Raw genomic sequence first — 19514 nt, 5'->3', positions numbered from 1 at the left:
GACCATCTAGAGCTCAGACTCCGTTGAGGCCAGGCGGCTCCGAGGGAGGGAGTTCATCATAGCCATAGAGGGCTCCCCATTGTATCAATATATGTACCATTTTTGTATTGTAGACACCTGCGGGTGATTTTGTAGCCATATGATTCTTTTGACATCATTGTATCATGATACATATTGATTATATATGAGATGATCCATTTTTGCGGCAGCTATATGCATGTGTACCTTATGTGATGAGATGTTCTTATGTGATGCATGTTTTATGATATGGATGCTTATATGATGTAATGCAATATATTTTTGTTCTTTTATGTTGTATATGTGATGCATGATGCAAATGTGAATGTATGTAATGCAAATGAATATGATAATGCAAATGATTATTTACATAATGAAAATGTGAGATGTACTAACATGTGTTGTATGCAGGATGTGATGCAATTGTGATATCTATATGTATGTATGAAATGCTTATATGTGGTAATGTAGGTGTAACTATATGAAATGCAAATATTTTTGGTGTGTCATCATACTCAGTCATGTGATAGCAGGCTACGTGGACTCGAGAAGGACGATGGAAGTCAATCAAAAAAGGGGGATGGAAGACAGAAGATATGAACGTGAAGGAGCTTCTTGTGCGTTATCATCATTGAGCTTTATTATGGCAGAATAGGTTATGACAATCGAGGCATATGTTCGACCCAGAAAGTCATTGTACCTGTTTGCATGGAGATAAGACAGTCACAAACAAGGAATGCCCCAGTTCATACTAGACTCACAGTGTCCTCATATCCTTGGACAAGTCATAGCATTACTAAAAGACAATCCATAGACAGCAAATGCAAATAGGTGACGATACCCCATCCTCGCCTTTCTAGTCAAAGACATCCTGGAGATAGAATCTCTAGTCAGAGACATCCTGGAAAAGCTAAAAGACATGTCACCAAAAGATAAAATCAAAAGAAAACCAAGACTCGACACCAACATCCATTGTAGTCCTCAAGTTTAGTGTCTCTTGTCACTTGTATAAGTCGAATTTTGATTGTGGTCACAATGTTCACTTTCACAAAAAGGATAGATAGCACTGAACCATATGTTGTCTGAGTCTGTTGAAAGATTTGATTTGTTGAAGCCCATTGTTGCTGCTGTGTCTCATTTGAAACTGACTGAATCCATGAAACTGATACTTTATTATGGAGAAGACGAAACTTTATTGCGGATCTGTGATGCAAATGTTGCTTTATTGCGGATTGTGCGCGGATAGACTGAAGAAAGTTGGAAGAAACTGTACTCCTCAAAACATGTGATGTTCTCAGTTCCACACCCATCACTAGACGTAGGATTTTGCCTTAGCCACAGATAGGATCTGATTTATTATGGATGGAAAGGGAGTGAAAAGGGAGGGTTATGGATGGCTAACCAATCTTAGGTAGATCAATAACAAGCCATGATGGGAATAGGTAAGTTTATTATGGATGAATAGGTTGTGAGTGTGTGCAAAGTGAAAGGATGAAAGAGAATCCTGAAGGAGAGAGGAGCAAAGTCTCTACGCATGGCACTGGTGACCCAGTTTTCACCATGGTACTTGCCCAGGGCGCCATCGAAGTGGTTTTCACCGTTGGACGAAATTATTTCTCTTTACTTTTTTTATTTTTCAATTTTTTTGTGTCACAAGGCGCCTGTTTGCCAGGTTTTCACCAAGTGACGATTTTTATTTTTTTTGTAATTTTTTTTTGTATTTTTGAATTTTTTTTTATTTTTTTGTATTTTTGAATTAGGATGTTCCGAAGAGCTTATGTGTAGAACTTGCGAAGGTGCATGCTATTGATAGGATCCTCCAAAGGTTCCCCTTCTGTAGTTGAGAGCTGATATGCCCCAGATCCATATACCGCTGTGATGATGTAAGGACCAAGCCAGTTTGGTTCGAACTTGCCCTTTTTATCTCTGTCTTGCTGATTCTTGGGGTTCTCTCTGAGTACTAAGTCACCTACCTCAAATGTGCGAGGCTTAACTTTGTGATTGTAACTGCGACTCATTCGTTGTTGGTAAGCCTTGAGATGGTTAAAAGCAGTGTGCCTTCGTTCCTCCAGCAGTTCTAGTTCTTGTAAGCGAGAGACCCTGTAGTCTTCATCGTTGATTATGTTTCTCAAGGAGATCCGTAGAGAAGGTAGCTCGACCTCAATAGGCAAGATGGCTTCAGCGCCATAGACAAGTGAGTAGGGTGTAGCTCCTGTAGGTGTGCGAACACTTGTGCGATAGGCCCAGAGTGCAGGATTGAGTTGGATATGCCAGTTACGGCCAGCGTCGTCGACTGTCTTTTTAAGGATTTTGAGAATTGTTTTATTAGACGCCTCAGCTTGGCCATTACCTTGGGGGTAATATGGTGTGGAGAAACGGTGAGAGATATGGAAGCGGTCACAGAGTTCACGAACATCCTAATTTTTGAAGGGACGCCCGTTATCAGTAACAATGGAAGTAGGAATCCCATATCGGCAAATGATGTAGTTCAGGATGAAGGTAGCGATTTGTTTCCTAGTAACTTGTGTGAGAGGCACGGCTTCAATCCACTTTGTAAAATACTCTGTGGCTGTAATAATGAATTTATGTCCATTGGAAGAAGGAGGGTGAATCTTGCCTATGAGATCGAGTCCCCACTGACAAAAGGGCCAAGGAGATGCAAGTGGTTGTAGTTCCTGCGCTGGTGCATGTATGAGGTCTCCATGAATTTGATACTGCTTACACTTCTTGACAAATTGATATGCATCTTTTTCCATAGTAGGCCAGTAGTATCCCGTCCTGATGAGTTTCTTGGCCAAGGTAGGACCACTAGTATGCGGGCCACATATCCCTTCATGCACTTCTCGTAACGCAATCTGAGCTTCGTCACTCTCTAAACATCTAAGAAGGGTGCCATCTAGACCTCGTCGGTATAGGATATCTGCTAAAATGACGTATCGAGAGGATTGGCGAATGAAAGTGCGGCGTTGATTGTTCGATTGATCGGGAGGTAAGATATTATCGCGAAGGTATGTGAATATGGAACCATATAACTGGGATTCAGGACCAACAACACATATCATTTCCGTAGGAGTGATTTCATATGATGGAATCAACAGGTTGTCTACCAGGAATTCATAGCAGGTCTCATTTTGTGGTAGATCAATGAGCGAAGCAATTGTAGCCATGGCATCTGCAGCACGATTCTGTTCTCTTGGTATCTGCTCAAACTCTATCTTTGCGAAGTGCTGTTTCAGATCATCTACTAGTTGTTTGTAAGGCATTAGTTTTTCATCTTTTGTTTGATAATCATCAGTTGCTTGACGGATGACAAGTTGAGAATCCCCAAAAACACGAAGTTCTTGGATCTTCCATTGAACTGCAATTCTTAACCCAGTTGTTAATGCCTCGTATTCCGCTATATTGTTGGTGCAAGGAAATGACAAGCGGTATGACTTTGGTATAGAATCGCCTTGAGGAGTTATAAAGAGTATACCTGCTCCTGCCCTGTGCTGTGTGTATGAGCCATCAAAATATAATTGCCATGGCTTTGCAGGTGATATTGTTAGAATGGACTCATCTAGAAATTCTGACTGTAGAGGAGCATCATCTATCATGGGAGCATCTGCCAGTTGATCTGCAATTGCTTGTCCTTTTATAGCTTTTCTGTCCACGTATTCAATGTCGAATTCACTCAAAATCATTACCCACTTGGCCAGCCGCCCAGTAAGTGTAGCTTTGTTGAGAAGATATTTTAGTGGATCAATTCTGGCAATCAACTTAGTCTTGTGAGTGAGCATATAATGTCGTAATTTTTGTGAAGCAAAGACCACAGCGAGACATGCACGCTCGATTGGTGTGTAGTTTAGCTTATATCCCACCAATGTGCGACTGATATAGTAGATTGCTTTTTCCTTGCCGTCAGGTATTTGCTGTGCTAGGAGTGCCCCCAGTGCCGTTGGAGTAGCTGATATGTAAAGTAGCAATGGTTGATCTGGAATTGGTGGCATCAAGACTGGTGGGTTCAAAAGATAGTCTTTGAGCGTCTGAAAAGCCTGTTGACAGTTCTCATCCCATTTGAACTTGATGTTTTTGTGTAGCAGGTGCTGGAAAGGATTACACTTATCTGCAAGTTGTGCTATGAATCTTCATATGGACTGGAGTCTCCCTTGTAAAGACTGAAGTTGACTGATATTCTTGGGTGGCGGCATGTCCAAGATAGCCTTGACCTTTGTTGGATCGGCTTCGATTCCTCTTTTAGACACAATGAATCCTAGGAGCTTCCCGGAGGTTACTCCAAAGACACATTTCTTTGGATTTAGTCTTACCTTGTATCTTTCCAGCCGATCAAAGACAACTGAAAGTATGTCCAAGTGTGTATCTCTATCTATTGATTTTCCCAAAAGATCGTCAACATAATCTTCCACGGTTATGTGCATGAGATCATGAAAGATAGTAGTCATCGCTCTTTGATAAGTAGCGCCTGCATTTTTCAACCCAAAGGGTATGACATTCCAACAGAAGGTTCCCCATGGACAAGTGAATGATGTTTTATGTTGATCTTCAGGTGCAATCCTGATCTGATTATATCTAGAAAATCCGTCCATTAAAGATAACATTTCATGACCTGTTGTGAGATCAACGATCAAGTCAATGTTTGGTAATGGGAAATCGTCCTTTGGACAAGCCTTGTTGATATCTCTGAAGTCTGTACATATTCGGATGCTGCGATCCGGTTTGCTGACAGGTACTAAATTGGAAATCCATTCGGGATAATCAATTGGGCGTATGAATCTGACATCCAGTAATTTCTCCAGCTCTGCCTTGACTAGCAATGCCACTTGTGGATGCATTTTCCTTAATTTCTGCTTTATTGGTTTTGCCCCCGGTTTGACTGTCAAATGATGCATTACCAAATCCGGATCCAGTCCAGGCATATCAGCGTATGACCATGCAAATTTGACTTGTCGTCCCTTAAAGAAGCTTATGAATTTTGCTCTCTCGGCCTCTGTCAATGATTGAGCCAAAAATATGTTGTGTGGAACCTCTGCTGTACCAATGTTTGTCTTTATAGTCTCCTCTACCAACATGGATGATTTTTCCTCGTACGATGCTGGGAGAATGTCGAGCCTTCCATCTTCGGGCGCCTCAGAGAGGTTTTCACCCTCAGATACGTCCTTTCTTTTTACTTTTTTGGAGTCAGATAGCACCACAGTGTGGTTTTCGCCATAAGACCCTTGTTTTGTTTTTATTTTCACATTTTTGCGACTAGAAGGCCCGACACCCTCACCAAAGTATGCTATGTTGTTGAGCTCTATGGCGTATCCTGCTTTGTGGTCTCCAGAGGGAAGATCATCTCGAATGCCAAGGTAGTCGATAATAGCTTCGTCATTTTGAAATGTATCAAATTGTGCTGGTCCTTCATGATCCCAGTCAATGAGTTGAGGATGAACAAGGGGAAGGTCATTAGTGTTTTCAGAGTTTGCTGGACGAAGAGTGAAGATGTGGTTATATTCAGGTATGTCAAGGTAATCATCGAGGTCATCGATGGCACTCTCCTCATCAGTTTCGATCGTGAGCGAATCCAAATTGTCATCACTAGTAGAGCCTTCTGGGACAGGTGTCCTCATCCTATGTGATTTTGACCTAGGACCTTGAAACGAAGCTTGTGCGGGATCCTTATGGGTTGGTTCTTGACCAACTCTGAACTTTTTGTAAAATTCCTCCTCCTTTGTGGGTTCATCTGGCTCTCTGAATGTTTCAGTGTGCTCATAGTCACTGGAGGATTTGTCTGAACCCCATTCCCACTCATTGGAGTCTGTGGAATAGTAATCCTCTTGTTGAAATTCGGAAACTTTAATTCGCCATACCTCTTTTGTTCTTTTACTATGTAGTCTGGGATTCAGAAAACCAAGCCCCTTGGAGCGTTCCCTTCTTGTAGTTAGCTCAGGTTGTAAGGGTTCCAAGACACCTTCTTTGCGTAGTCCGAGAGTGCTTTTTCCATCATACCCGAATCTTTGCAAAATTTTGAAGCCTTTACCATAGTTCTCACAGGGTATGATAATCTGATCATGTGTGTCCTCTTCAACGTCCTTATAGAGCATTTTATATAAATTTTCTTCTTCTAGTTCACCCCATTTTTGAAAGATGGTAGGATCCCATTTGAGCATCATGATGGAGATTTGCTTGTTAGGATGTGGCCTCCCATATTCTTTTGGAGAGCTCAGGACTTGTCGTAAAAACATTGTCTGATTCAGAGTGTATTCTCCCATGCCTTTGTCTTGAAACTTGCCTCTAAGTTCACATTGTTTGGATGTCGAGGGTTTTAATGACTCAGGATCAATGTATGTCGAAGAAGGAGTAGCCTCACGATTACTGGGAATGATAGTCTCAGTATGTGATCTCAAGTTATTGCAATATATGAATGGATTTGGATCACCATTGACTGTTACCTCGACTCCATTATGAGGAAACTTAATGCACTGATGGTATGTTGATGGAACTGCCCTCATTTATGAATCCAAGGACGTCCTAGCAATATGTTGTATGTGAGATCAAGATCTAGGACTTGACAAACCACATCCTTTGTGACTGGCCCTATTCTTAGTGGTAAGGTGACTGTGCCCTTGGACAAGCGCTCTTCATCATCATAAGCCTTGATGGTGATTTGGTTTGTAGCATTCACAACCTTGTCAGAATATCCCAATTGTCTTATGGTACTCAAGGTACAAATATTAAGACCTGCTCCTCCATCTATCAGGACTCGCTTTATTCTATGTTTATGTATGAAGGCTTCAACATGTAGAGGTGCATTATGTGGCTGACTTATGGAGGCATCATCGGCTTCTGAAAATGTGAGGGAGTGTGGAACGGATAGGTATCCCACCATGGCTTGAAACTGGTCCACGTTCAGATCAGTAGGGACGGCAGTATCTCTCAAGATTTTGTCAAGGATAGCTTTATGTGCAGGAGATATACGTAAGAGCTTAAGAATAGAGATGAGTGCAGGTGTCTTCCCTAGTTGTTCTACAAGGTCGTACTCAGGCTTGGTTGATGAAAGATTGGTATTCTTATTGGAGGTACCTGGCAATGTAATCTTACCTCGACGGGTTGTAACATGACATTCAGAGGTAGATTCGGAAGAAGATCCCACACCTTTTAGGACAATCTTGGGTCTCTGAGAAGGATTCTCAGGATTTTTGTTTTTGATAGTGATAGTAGAGATATGATTGTCCATTGAGATGTGATTGATAGTAGAATCAGAATTTTAAGGTGCTCTAGTGTAATTGGCTTGATCATCTGTGACTTTGCCTTTTCCTTTGTCATGTTTTGGGAATGATTCCTTAAACATCTCATGCTCTTGATTAGATGAATGTCCCTCAATCTCAATGTCGCCTCTATCAATGAGATCTTGTACAATGTTTTTCAATCAATGGCAATTATCTGTCTTGTGACCCTTGCTCTTATGAAACTCACAATACTCATCATCATTCCACCAATTTGGTTTTACCTTTGGTTCATAAGGAGGAAAATCTGGAACTGTTATCACTTTGTTTGCTACAAGCTTTTTGAATACTGATTCAAGTGGTTCCCCCAATGGAGTGTACTTCCTTCGTGGTCTAGAAGTTGTTTGAGTGTTCACCTGATTGTTGGTAGAACTTGATCCAGAAAAGACGAACTTGGGTCTCACTGTGTTGGCATCAACAACACCATCATTAACTGTGTTCTTGTTCTTATTCCAAAATTTTGGTTTGTCCTTTCCTTTGAAGTCCTCTTTGTTTTCTTTGAATAGTTTGATAACTCCTTGTTCAATTAAGACCTTTTCTGTTGCTAGGCCCTTTTCAATGACATCCTTGAATGTAGACAAACAAGCTTTCCTGAGATCATAGCCAATAGCCTTATTAACGTTTTGTGTGAACATCTCCACCATTTGTTTCTGCGGGATTTCACAAGAGCATCTGCTAGCTAAGTTTCTCCATCTCTGTAAAAATGTTGCGAAAGATTCTCCTTCCTTTTGTTTCGTATTGCACAAGGTAGTAACTGAGACATCTGTTTCAATGTTGTAAGAGAAATGCTGAATGAATGCCTCTGCCAAGTCGCCCCATGACTTAATACCAGGAGGTAATTGAGAAAACCATTCCATAGCTTGATCGCCTAAGCTCTGTGGGAATAACCTCATCAAGTATGTTTCTTCTGCCGCTACCTCAATGCAAGCTGTGAAGAATTGTCTTATATGTGCCTTGGGGTCTCCTCTCCCTCTATATTTGTTAAATTTTGGCGTTACAAAGTGTGGAGGAAATGGAGGCATTGGAATGCACTTATCGAAGGGATAAGGACATGTATCTCTCATAGTGTATGTAGGTTTTGGTGTACTCATGTCCTCCATTTTCTTTTGTAGATCTCTAATTTGTTGCTCCAAATTATTCTTGGGAGGAGATGGATTTCTTGTAGCATACCCCATGTTTGAAATGCCCATTTGAGGAGGAGCTTGTTGCATGTATGGATGATACTGATCGTAGACATGTCCATATGGAGGTCTATATTGTTGCGACATATATGGAGCACTTGGCATAACTTCTTGTTGAGGGACCCCATATCTATTTTGTGCATATATACCATATTCAATAGGCCTTTCATTTTCCATTGTGTTGCCCCCAATTTTGACATGAGGTCTCCTTGTGTCAAAATTTTGAGGATGTCCTTGAGTATCCACTTGTTTTGATTGATTCATACCTTGAGCATGTGATTGAGCATAAGGCCTCCATGATGGTCCTTGAGTGTAAGTATCATATGTTTGAGCTTGTGTATGTGGGATTGCTGGCTTTTGAAGCAAAGCTGATGGTGACTCAGGCATCATATTATTCGGTCCTCTATTTCCTCCACTATTTGGTCTCCTTTGATCCATGTTAGGTTGAATTTGTTGTGAGGGTCGACTTTCCATAAGTTGAGATAAGTCAAAATCATGTGGTATTTTAGCTCCACTTTGTGCCATCATGTTTAAAAAGTATTGACGATCTCTCCTCATTATCTCTTCAACCAATCTATTGAATTGAGGATCCATTATGGATTCTTGTATGTCTGCTGATAGTATTGAAGAGTTGTCCACTGTGTCATTGTGTGTAGCATTGTTGTTTATAGTGTTTGCGCTTTCCACATTTGGATTGTGTCTATAAACATTCATGTCTGGTAATGTAGTGTGCTCAGGATTGTAGAATAGATCATTGTCATACTCATAAGAACTCATGTTTACGGATTCTTGAGCTTCTTTAGCTATTCTCCTAGATTTTTGAAGGCGGGTTTCAACCATGAACTAGGTGTTAGACCAAGATGTGAGAGAAACTAGATGAAGAATGAAAAAGTATGGAAGACCAAGAGTTGTATGAAGTGTAAGTGAATCTTGAGGTGTACTTGCAATGTCCAAAGTGTAAGACCAAGTATGTAAGCAGTAGAGTAGGTGTGACTTCCAAAGAGAGGATAGTTTCTCTTGATGAGGTAAGCTGACCTTGACTCTAAGTAAGACCAAATGAGACCCAAAGGTAAGAAACCTTGATGAGGGACCACTTAGCAAAGTGTAGTTGTATGTAGTGTGTTGACAAAGTATGATGAGGACAAGCAAGTGACCTTTTGACTCAAGTTTAGACAAGTATGAATGTAAAATGAGATGTGAAGCAATGATGGACTGTGTGAAACCTTTGAACAGGCTGAATGCTAGATGAAACCTGAAGAGACAACCTAAGAAGCTCAAGTATGCCGAAACTGATTTTCTTTGTTTGCTTGACTGTTAAAGTTTTCAAATCCTGACACAGACGCCTCTGTATACTTCACAGACGCGATTCCGAGACACAGACGCCTCTCTGTTTGACACAGATGCTGATAAAAACACAGACGCTATTCTGTACTTCACAGACGCGCTTATCCGACGCAGACGCGGTTTTAACAGACACAGCCGCGTTTCTGTAACTTTAGTGCAATTTTTCCTATCTGTGAAGTTGTTTTATTGTGACCAAATCTGATTTTTCGACTGTTTTTTGTGACAAGAGGACACAATGTTGATGACTCAATGTTTGCAAACTGTTTAGACTCCAAAAGTGTGTTGTTTGATGTAAAAAGTTTTTGCATACACTTGAAGACACAAAAGACACAATGTTTTGCTGTTTTGTCTTGAATGTTTGAGTGTTTAGCATAAGACAAGCACAAATCTTAGGGCTGGCCAAGACAATAGTTGTTGATCCCACATAGGGTTTTACCCCCGAGGCTACGCTATTCAGAGCGGATACTTAGATGCTTGACCTCACTGGCTCCACCCTCGGCACTCACTTCTCGGGTCAGCCAAGCATCAGTCCCCATGAAAACTCCCCATGGCGAACTTTGTATCTCTACTAAGAACCATATGTGTGTGGGCCGCTACCAGAGGTCCGACCTCCTGCCTCAACAACTAGAAGGATTTGGGCTTCTAAAACAAAAAGGTGCTAGTAAGGGCATCCGCTCGTGTGGCCATACATGCGGCACTTTCAGCTCTGTAAATACAGAAGGCTCCCAGCCGGTAGGGGTTACGCCCTACAAATGATCAAATAAATTTGATCAAACGGGTTTATGGGGAGACATAGTGTCGGTATGAACTAATCAGCACACGTTATTCATAGTTTTCACCATGAATACATTTGATTATAGTGGTTTGGATGAGGTGGGTTTTCCTCGCTACCACTTGGGTCGTTCTCTTCTCACTAGTAGTCCTAATGACCACACGGGAAGACAGGCCCTCTAAAGATTAAACAAAAAGAGCCTATTGCTCAAGACACAAAAGACAATGATTCAATTTTAGTGCACCAATGGAAGTGTTTGCTAAGCTATGAAAACAAGGCACACAACAAAACTACAAAACCCTAGCCAAGGCCCTGCAACAAAATTGTTAGTAGTTTGGGTTGTTTCAAATGATAACCCCTTCCTGCAAGCACACAAGTTAGGTAAATTTTAGAAAACCCAAAAGACTTTGTGAAAAGGGGCCTTCAACAAAAACGTTTTTTTGCCTCCAAAGCAAGCTGCACAAACCAGGTTAGCTAGATCTGCAAGGGTTAGCTGAAAATAAACCAGATCTGAAACCCTAAGTACAAAATCCGAAAACCTGAATCTCAGAAAAATTGAAATTGCAAAACAGAAATCACAGACGCCTCTATACCAGACACAGACGCGTCTGTATGACACAGACGCGGTTCTGTTATGCACAGACGCGCTCAGAGATCACAGACGTTGTTAAATGACGCAGACGCGATAAGATCAATCACAGACGCGGTTTGAAATCACAGACGCGGTTCCAGAAACCTACAAAAATAAAATCTGGCAAAAAAAACACAGACGCGATTCAAGATATTGTAGACGCTCCTGAAACACAAAAACACAATCCGAACGCTCGCAGATGCGGAAAAACCTAAAATGCCGTCGAAAATTGTCCGATCTGCAACTTCAAAAATGCGAAATCTGCAACAAAATTGTTAAATGCAAAGGGACAAGAGTCCCACTGGGCGTGCCAAAATGTATATGGTGAAAATGGATAACAATAACAACAATATTGAAAGGCTAAAATGAATCCAACCACAAAACCCTAGCCTAACAATCAACAAAGATCCACCATAACATATGAAGATTACCTAAGACAATGCAAATCAAATGAAATCACAAAGATTATACCATCACATGTCCAATAGGGTTTGGATCTCCATTCTTCCTATCTCCATTGATCTTGCTTGATATATATTTGCTCTCAGATTTTTATATGCACAAGAGCTCAACAAAGAACGGAATGTGGTTGCAAGTAGGATCGTAGTGTAGCCAATTGATCAAGTAGTTAGGTCATTAGCATGAGTGATTAGGGTTTGATAATGAAGAAAGCATCTCCTTAAATAGAAGACACAATAAGAGATGGAGGGTTAAGATTGAGAGGTGTAAAAAGAGAGGTCGGCTAGGATTAGAGGGTAGGTATAAGAAATACCAAAATAATGAAAGAGGTAGGTAGTGTAGAAATTAAGAGATGAATGACATGTGTCATGGGTAGAAAAGGCTAATGAATTAATTAAATAAATAAAGATTTATTTAATTAATAGAAGAAGTGGGATCAATTAAATAAATAAGATATTTATTTAATTTAGGAAAAGGATAATTTAAATAAATAAATGTATTTATTTAAATGAGAAATGAGGCTAGAAGAGGATAAATGAATTAATTAAATAAATAAAGATTTATTTAATTAATAGAAGAATTAGGCTTAGATAATTAAATAAATAAAATATTTATTTAATTAGACATGACAATTTTGGGTGTCTACAAAACCTACTTGGGTGTGACAATTACAGCGGCGCTGAAGTAGAATTTTAGATTTTTTACTATTCATATGATCAACTAAGTGTCTAGAATGAATTAGAGATTTTCTTAATATGTTTAAGATATAGCAATTGATAGATTTTGGGTTAACAAGTCTCAAAATAGTGAAATCACTACCCAACTATAAGTAAAGCATTATCACAGGCTAATGTTGAAAATGAATGACCTTAGGACCTCAAAGACTTCATGTCTGAATATCTAAGAAAGGAGATGACCCTTGCTTCTCTTAAATGCAAACAGATGACCAACTTAGATGGTTGCCTTGTTTTATTGATGTTGCTATATGCAAATGCAAAAACTTTGCGAATGTGATTTCTGAATACGATGGTGCTTGGAAAGAAACTATATGCGATGCAGTGCTTTGAATAAAATGGTATGTAATGCATAAGGAAAAACCTAAACTAACCCAGCCCTTAGGTATAATATTGTTTAAGGTGCATGTTTTTTATAAGGTCAGAGAGTGGATCTCCCTCCATGGTAGCCAAATTGTAAGCTCCATTGCCTACAACCCTTGTTATGATAAAAAGGACCTAGCCAATTAGGTTCAAACTTCCCTGGTTTTTCTCGTTCCGCTAGGTCTCTTTGGTTCTCTTTGAGAATTAGATTTCCCACTTCAAAATTTATTTGGCAGACTCATTTATTGTAACTCTGTCTCAGTCTATTCTTATAACCTTGCAAATGATTGAAAGCAGTTTGTCTCTTTTCATCGAGCGTTTCTAGCTCTTGTAACCTTGCAACCCGATAGTCTTCCTCTGATATGATATTTTTTAAGGAGACTCTTAAAGATAGTAGTTCTATTTCAATAGGTAATATTGCTTTTGTACCATAGATCAAGGAATATGGTGTTGCTCATGTAGGGGTGCGTACTCCTATTCTGTAAGCCCAAAGAGCGGGATTTAACTAGAGATGCCAGTCCCGTCCTGTGTCAGTGATAACTTTTTTAAGGATCTTCAATATTGTCTTGTTTGTTTCCTCTACTTGTCCATTGCTTTGCGGATAATATGGTGTTGCAAATCTCTATTTTATTTGAAATTTGTCACACAATTCTTTCATTTCTTGATTTTTGAATGGACATCCATTGTCTGTCACTATGCACATTGGAATCCCGTATCGACAGATGATGTAATTAAGCATGAACTTTGCTATTTGCTTTCCAATGGTGTATGTAAGGGGAATAACCTCAACCCATTTAGTAAAATACTCAGTAGCTGTTAAGATGAATTTGTGCTCGTACGAAGAAGTAGGATTGATTTTACCAACTAGATCTAATATTCATTGTGAAAATGGCCATGGTGATGTAATAGGTTGAAGGTCTTGTGTTGGTGCATGAATGAGGTCTCCATGCATTTAACATTTTTGTACATATTTATAGGCATCCTTTTCCATAGTTGGCCAATAATATCCAGTTCTTAGCAATTTATTTGACAATGGCAGACCAATTTGATGTGCTCCACAAATTCCATCACTGACTTCCTTTAGATCAAGTTGTGCTTCATTTTCATCAAGACATCGGAGAAGTGTTCCATTAAAGCCCTTTCTATACAATGTATCCGCAATAATAGTGTGTCTAGATGCCTATCGAATAAGAGTTTTCTTTTGATTTCTAGACAAATCCGGAGACATGTACTGAGTATGCAAATATGCATATATCTCATTGTACCACGGGGATTCTGGACCCACAATTGCACATACATATTTTGTTGAGGGAATCTCATATGTTGGTATCATCAATTGTTCTATAATAAACTCAAACTGAGTTTCATTATTAGGCATATTTAGAAGAGACCCTACTGTAGCCATGGCATCAGCTGCCTTGTTCTATATCCTTGGATTTTGTTGAAAAGTGATTTTACTGAAATGTTCTTTGTAATCTTCTACCATTTGTTTATAAGGCAACAGTTTATCATCTTTTGCATTGTAGTCATCATTGACTTGGTTTACAATCAGTTGTGAGTCACCATAGACCTGTAATTCTTTTATTCTCCACTGCACAGTTGTACGAAGTCCTATGAGGAGAGCTTCATATTCGGCTATATTGTTCGTATAGGGAAAAATTATCCTAAATGACTTAGGGATAAAAATCACCCTGACGGGTGATGAAAAGAATCCCAGCTCCAGATCCATGATTTGTATATGACCCATCAAAGTACAATTTCCATATTATAGATGTTGTCAATGTAAATACTGATTCGTCTGGAAAGTCTATGAGCAATGGGTGACTATCTTGTAAAGGAGCCTCTGCTAGCTGATCTACTATAATTTGTCCTTTGATGGCCTTTATGTCCACATACTCTATATCAAACTCACTCAAAATCATGACCCACTTAGCCACTCTCCCAATCAACGTTGCTCCGCTTAACAGATATTTGAGTGGATCAAAGCGCGCTATGAGTTGTACCTTGTGACTCAGCATGTAATGTCTAAGTTTTTGAGATGTGAAGATTATTGCTAAGCATGTGCATTCTACAGGAGTGTAATTAAGCTCATATCTGATCAAGGTTCTACTTATATAGTAGATGGCTCTTTCTCTTTCTTTTCCTTGTTCATCGTGTTGTGACAACAAAGCTCCCAAAGCTGAGTTTGTCATTGATATATATAGTAATAGAGGTTTTCTTGGAGTAGGTGGAACTAACACTAGAGTGTTCAAAAGATAATAATTTAGAGCTTGGAAAGCTTCTTGGCATTGTTCCGTCCATTTAAAAGTAACTCCTTTCCCGAGTAAATGTTGGAACGAATGACATTTATCTGCCAGTTGTTCTATGAATCTCCTTATGGATTGTAGTCTTCCTTGTAACCCTCTTAATTGCTTAAGTGTTGATGGAGGTTGCATATCTATGATCGCTTTGACCTTCGTAGGGTCTACTTCAATTCCTCTGTTAGACATGATAAACCCTAACAGTTTGCATGTTGTTACACCAAACACACACTTTTGGGGGTTTAGCCTGACATTGTACTGCTCTAACCGATCGAATATCTTTGCAAGGATTGCAAGGTGACCTTCTCTTATCTGTGATTTAGCCAGTAGATCATCCACATAATCTTCCATTATGTTGTGGATCATGTCATGAAATAGCGTTGTCATGGCCCTTTGGTATGTTGCTCTTGCGTTCTTAAGACCAAACAACATCACATTCCAACAGTATGTCCCCCATGGACAGGTAAATGCCATTTTATGTTGATCTTCCAGTGCAATTCTAATCTGGTTGTATCCCAGGAAACCATCCATTAATAAAAGCATTTCATTCCCAACAATTAATTCAACTATCGTATCGATGTTGGGTTATGGAAAATCATCCTTAGGACAAGTTTTGTTTAGATCTCAGAAGTCAATACAGATTATTATGCCTCTTGTGGGATTAGTCACAGGTACCAGGATGGATATCCATTCCACATAGTCGATAGGTTGAATGAAACCTACATCCAACAACTTTTGGAGTTCTATTTTGACCAGTAATGCAATCTATGGATGCATTTTTCTTAATTTTTGTTTGTATGGTTTAACTCCTGGTAGCAAAGGTAAATGATGTAACACAAACTCAGGATCTAAGCCTGGCATATCTGCATAGGACCAAGTGAAGTTGATAGGACCTCGTTTGAAAAAATGTATGAATTTGTCCTTTCCTTCCTAGTTTAATGATTTTGCAAGGTGGATATATGTACAACTTCTCCTTCAGTTTCTTCCATGAGCAATGCTGAATTTTCTATTTCGATAGAGAGGTTGCCTAACTCACTCTTTCCATTATGGTTGTTTTGATCCATATCTTCTATTTAGAGGTACTTGCCTCTCTAAAGTATGTCGTTCTATCCAGGTCTACAACAAATCCTACCTTGTGATCACCTTGTCAAAATCCCTCTCTGATACCAAGGAATTTTGCAATGGCTTCATCATTTTCAAATCACTCACACTTGATTGATGGCCCCCAATCAATCAAGTGTGAGTGCACAAGGGGTAATTCATTACTCCCTTCTATCATAACAGATTTTGATAACATGAAGACTTGATTGTTTGAGTGACTTGGTGTATTTTCATCTTTTATAGGCGATCTTTGATACCTTATCATGTCATTTGTTCGTGGGCTGGAATCATGGAGTGATAGGAATTCATAGTCGTGAGAGTTTGTCTCACTTTCAATGTATATTTCAGCTTCTGAGGTTGTATCACTTATCTCCTCTTGTTCCTACCTCTTATTTTGTTGTAGATTGGTTGGTCTCCTTTGTATAGTAGTTACCCTTCTTAAGCCTGGTATTAGTCATTGTAGTCTCTCTTCGTCTGATTCATTGGGTGGAGCTTGAGTTATTTCCCATGGAAAAAGTATTAACAATAACCTAGGATTACACTCATTTGCTGGTGCTAAGCCTATGTCTATTATTTCATTTGCTTGTGCGGTTGTTTCAGGAACTATATTGTTGTGTGACTCACTACTAGGTTCTTGCAGGAGTTGTCTCATATCTTCACCGTCTAATTCCGCACTAGGAGATGTTGGCACTTGGTTGTTTGTTTGAGATGAAGAGGGAAACACTCATGTAGACAACTGCCTTTGAGATATGTAGTTTGATGGTATCCTTGGTTTGTTCAGTATATCTAGTGTGCGTTGTCTTGCTTTCGTTGGATGTGGTACATGTTTATATCCTAACCCTTGATTCCTTGGATTGTCATTAGGTACAATGGGTTCTAATCTTCCTTGTTTCTGTAATCCCAAGCCCGTGGTACCATCATACCCATGTTTTTGGAGCATTTTGAACCCATTGTCATACCAATCTAGAGGTAATTTGGGTATTATAATGTCATCTTCTTCTTTGTATATCCAATGATTGACATCTTCATTCAAAGATTCTTCTTGTAAATCACCCCATCTAATGAAAGAGCATGAGTCTAAGTATCTGACAATTTCCTTTCCTTTGTCTTTTTTCATTATGCATTTTGAGGTTTCCCAAAAGACCTGGGAGAGAGACACAACTGTTTTCCATTTGAGGCACTTGAAATAGAATACTCTCCATAACCAATATCTTTTATCTGTAAAGAAGATGTTGTAGGCACATTCTTTTGTGTTTATGTGATTGTTAGTGATTCCATTTGTGTAGTGAGAGGTGTTGCTTGATTAATTGGTACCTGATTATCCATACTTTCTTTTAAGTAATTACAGTGTTGGAATGGATTTGGATCACCTTTTATGGTGATTTCAATGCCGTTATACAGGAATTTGACACATTGATGAAATGTCGATGGTATGGCTTACATGGTGTGAATCCATGGGCGACCCGATAACATGTTGTATCCTAGTTCTCTGTCCAACACTTGAAAAGTGACCTTTGTTGTTATAGGTCCTATTTGCACCGGTAACGTTACTATACCTTTTGAGGAACATTCTTCATCATCATATGCTTTGATATTTATTCTCTTTGATGGATCAATATGAAGCTCAGAATATCCCAATGCCTTAACCAACTTTAAAGTACAAATGTTGAGACCGACTCCTCCATCTATGAGTACTCTTCTGATTCTTCTCTTATGTATGTAAGTTTCTAGATGTAGCGGGTCATTATGGAGAAGTCTATCACTAGGAACATCTTGTTCTGTGAATGCAATGCGGGTACCCTATGCCAAATTCCCTATCATGGATTGGAAGGCATTTTCATCTATATCTTTGTCCACTACTGAATCTTGAAGCGATTTGTCCAGAATGGCTTTATGAGTGGGTGAAATACGCAAGAGTTCAAAAAGTGATATCTGCGTCGGGGTTTTCTTGAGTTGCCCGGCAACATTATAAGTCTCTACTGCTGGTGGTAGGTTTGGTGGTACTCCTTGTAAAGTTAACTTTGATCTGCGAGTACCTACTACACAATCTCTGTCTCTGGGAGTTATTGTGATTGTAGCTACTGTATCATCTCTTGTGCAACAACCGTTTGTACCATATGTTGTGTTGTCAAGGTTTATGTTATATCCCTCCTTATAGTCTTCATGCATAAGTTTGACATCCATGATATGTGCTATAAGTTCATCTTCAAACCATCCTGAATGAAATGGTTCGTCATGCCCCCAGTCCATGAGACAGAGATTTTTGTCTTCATCATATTTCGGTGCCTCTGACAACATGCAAATTTGGTTATCATCTTTGTGAATCTCTGGATATTGCACATCTTTATCAAGTGTTTCTTGTGAATCATCTTTTACTACATCTCTTGAGCTAATGGCATGAATAGTATAGTCGTATGAGACTTTTGTGTAATTAGCTCTATTATCTTGCTTTCCTGATGTAGTAGACCTCCCTTTGTCATGTTTAACAAATGGATCCTTAAAATTTGTGTGATTCGTGTTTGCTGAAGTTTTATCGGTATCAATCGTGATGTCACCTTGATCGATCATATCTTGGACCAAGTTTTTCAACTTATAGCAACTCATCGTTTTGTGACATTTAGTACGATGGCAATCACATAAATCATTATCATTCCACCATGCAGGTTTGAAAGGACCCGATTCATATACTCTTATTTCCGGCAAAGTGATCATGTTTGTTTGTATTAAATTTTTTAGCGTCGATTCAATAGGTTCCCCTAGAGGTGTGTAATTTCTTCTTGGATATTTTGTGTTCATATTTTGCATAGCGTTCACGTTTGTTGAGATGGTGTTATTCTCCATATGTGGATTTAATGATTGACTTGTGCCTTGTAAAGATAAAACCGGTTGAGTTCTATTCACCATCTGGGCGTCTACAAAACCATCGTTGGTCACATTTTTGTTTTTAGACCAAATTTTGGAATTATCATTGTTGTTGTTGTTGCCATACTTAATGAGACCTTGTTCCACTAGTCTTTTCTCACACTTGAGGGCTTTTTCAGTGAATTGTTTAAATATGGTCAAACATTGCATTTGTATCGGGTATTTGATCTTAGGGATTAAGTTTTTCTAGTGAACATATCCACTTGCTCTGTTTCTAGAATAATAGTCTTGCACCTCCTATAGAGAGATCTCAATCATTGTATGAAGGATGTGAATGTTTCATTCTCATATTGTTTCGCGGTGCACAAGTCCATCAAAGTGATTGGGGTTTCAATGTTATGTGAAAAAATTGCAATGAAGTGTTCAACTAATTCTTCCCATGATGTGATAGTTGGTGGTAAATGTGAAAACCACTCTAAGGCTG

This window comes from Cryptomeria japonica, chromosome 2 (genome assembly GCF_030272615.1).
Source record: "Cryptomeria japonica chromosome 2, Sugi_1.0, whole genome shotgun sequence".
NCBI classification, from domain to species: domain Eukaryota; kingdom Viridiplantae; phylum Streptophyta; class Pinopsida; order Cupressales; family Cupressaceae; genus Cryptomeria; species Cryptomeria japonica.
Note: the sequence above shows the minus strand (reverse complement) of the source record.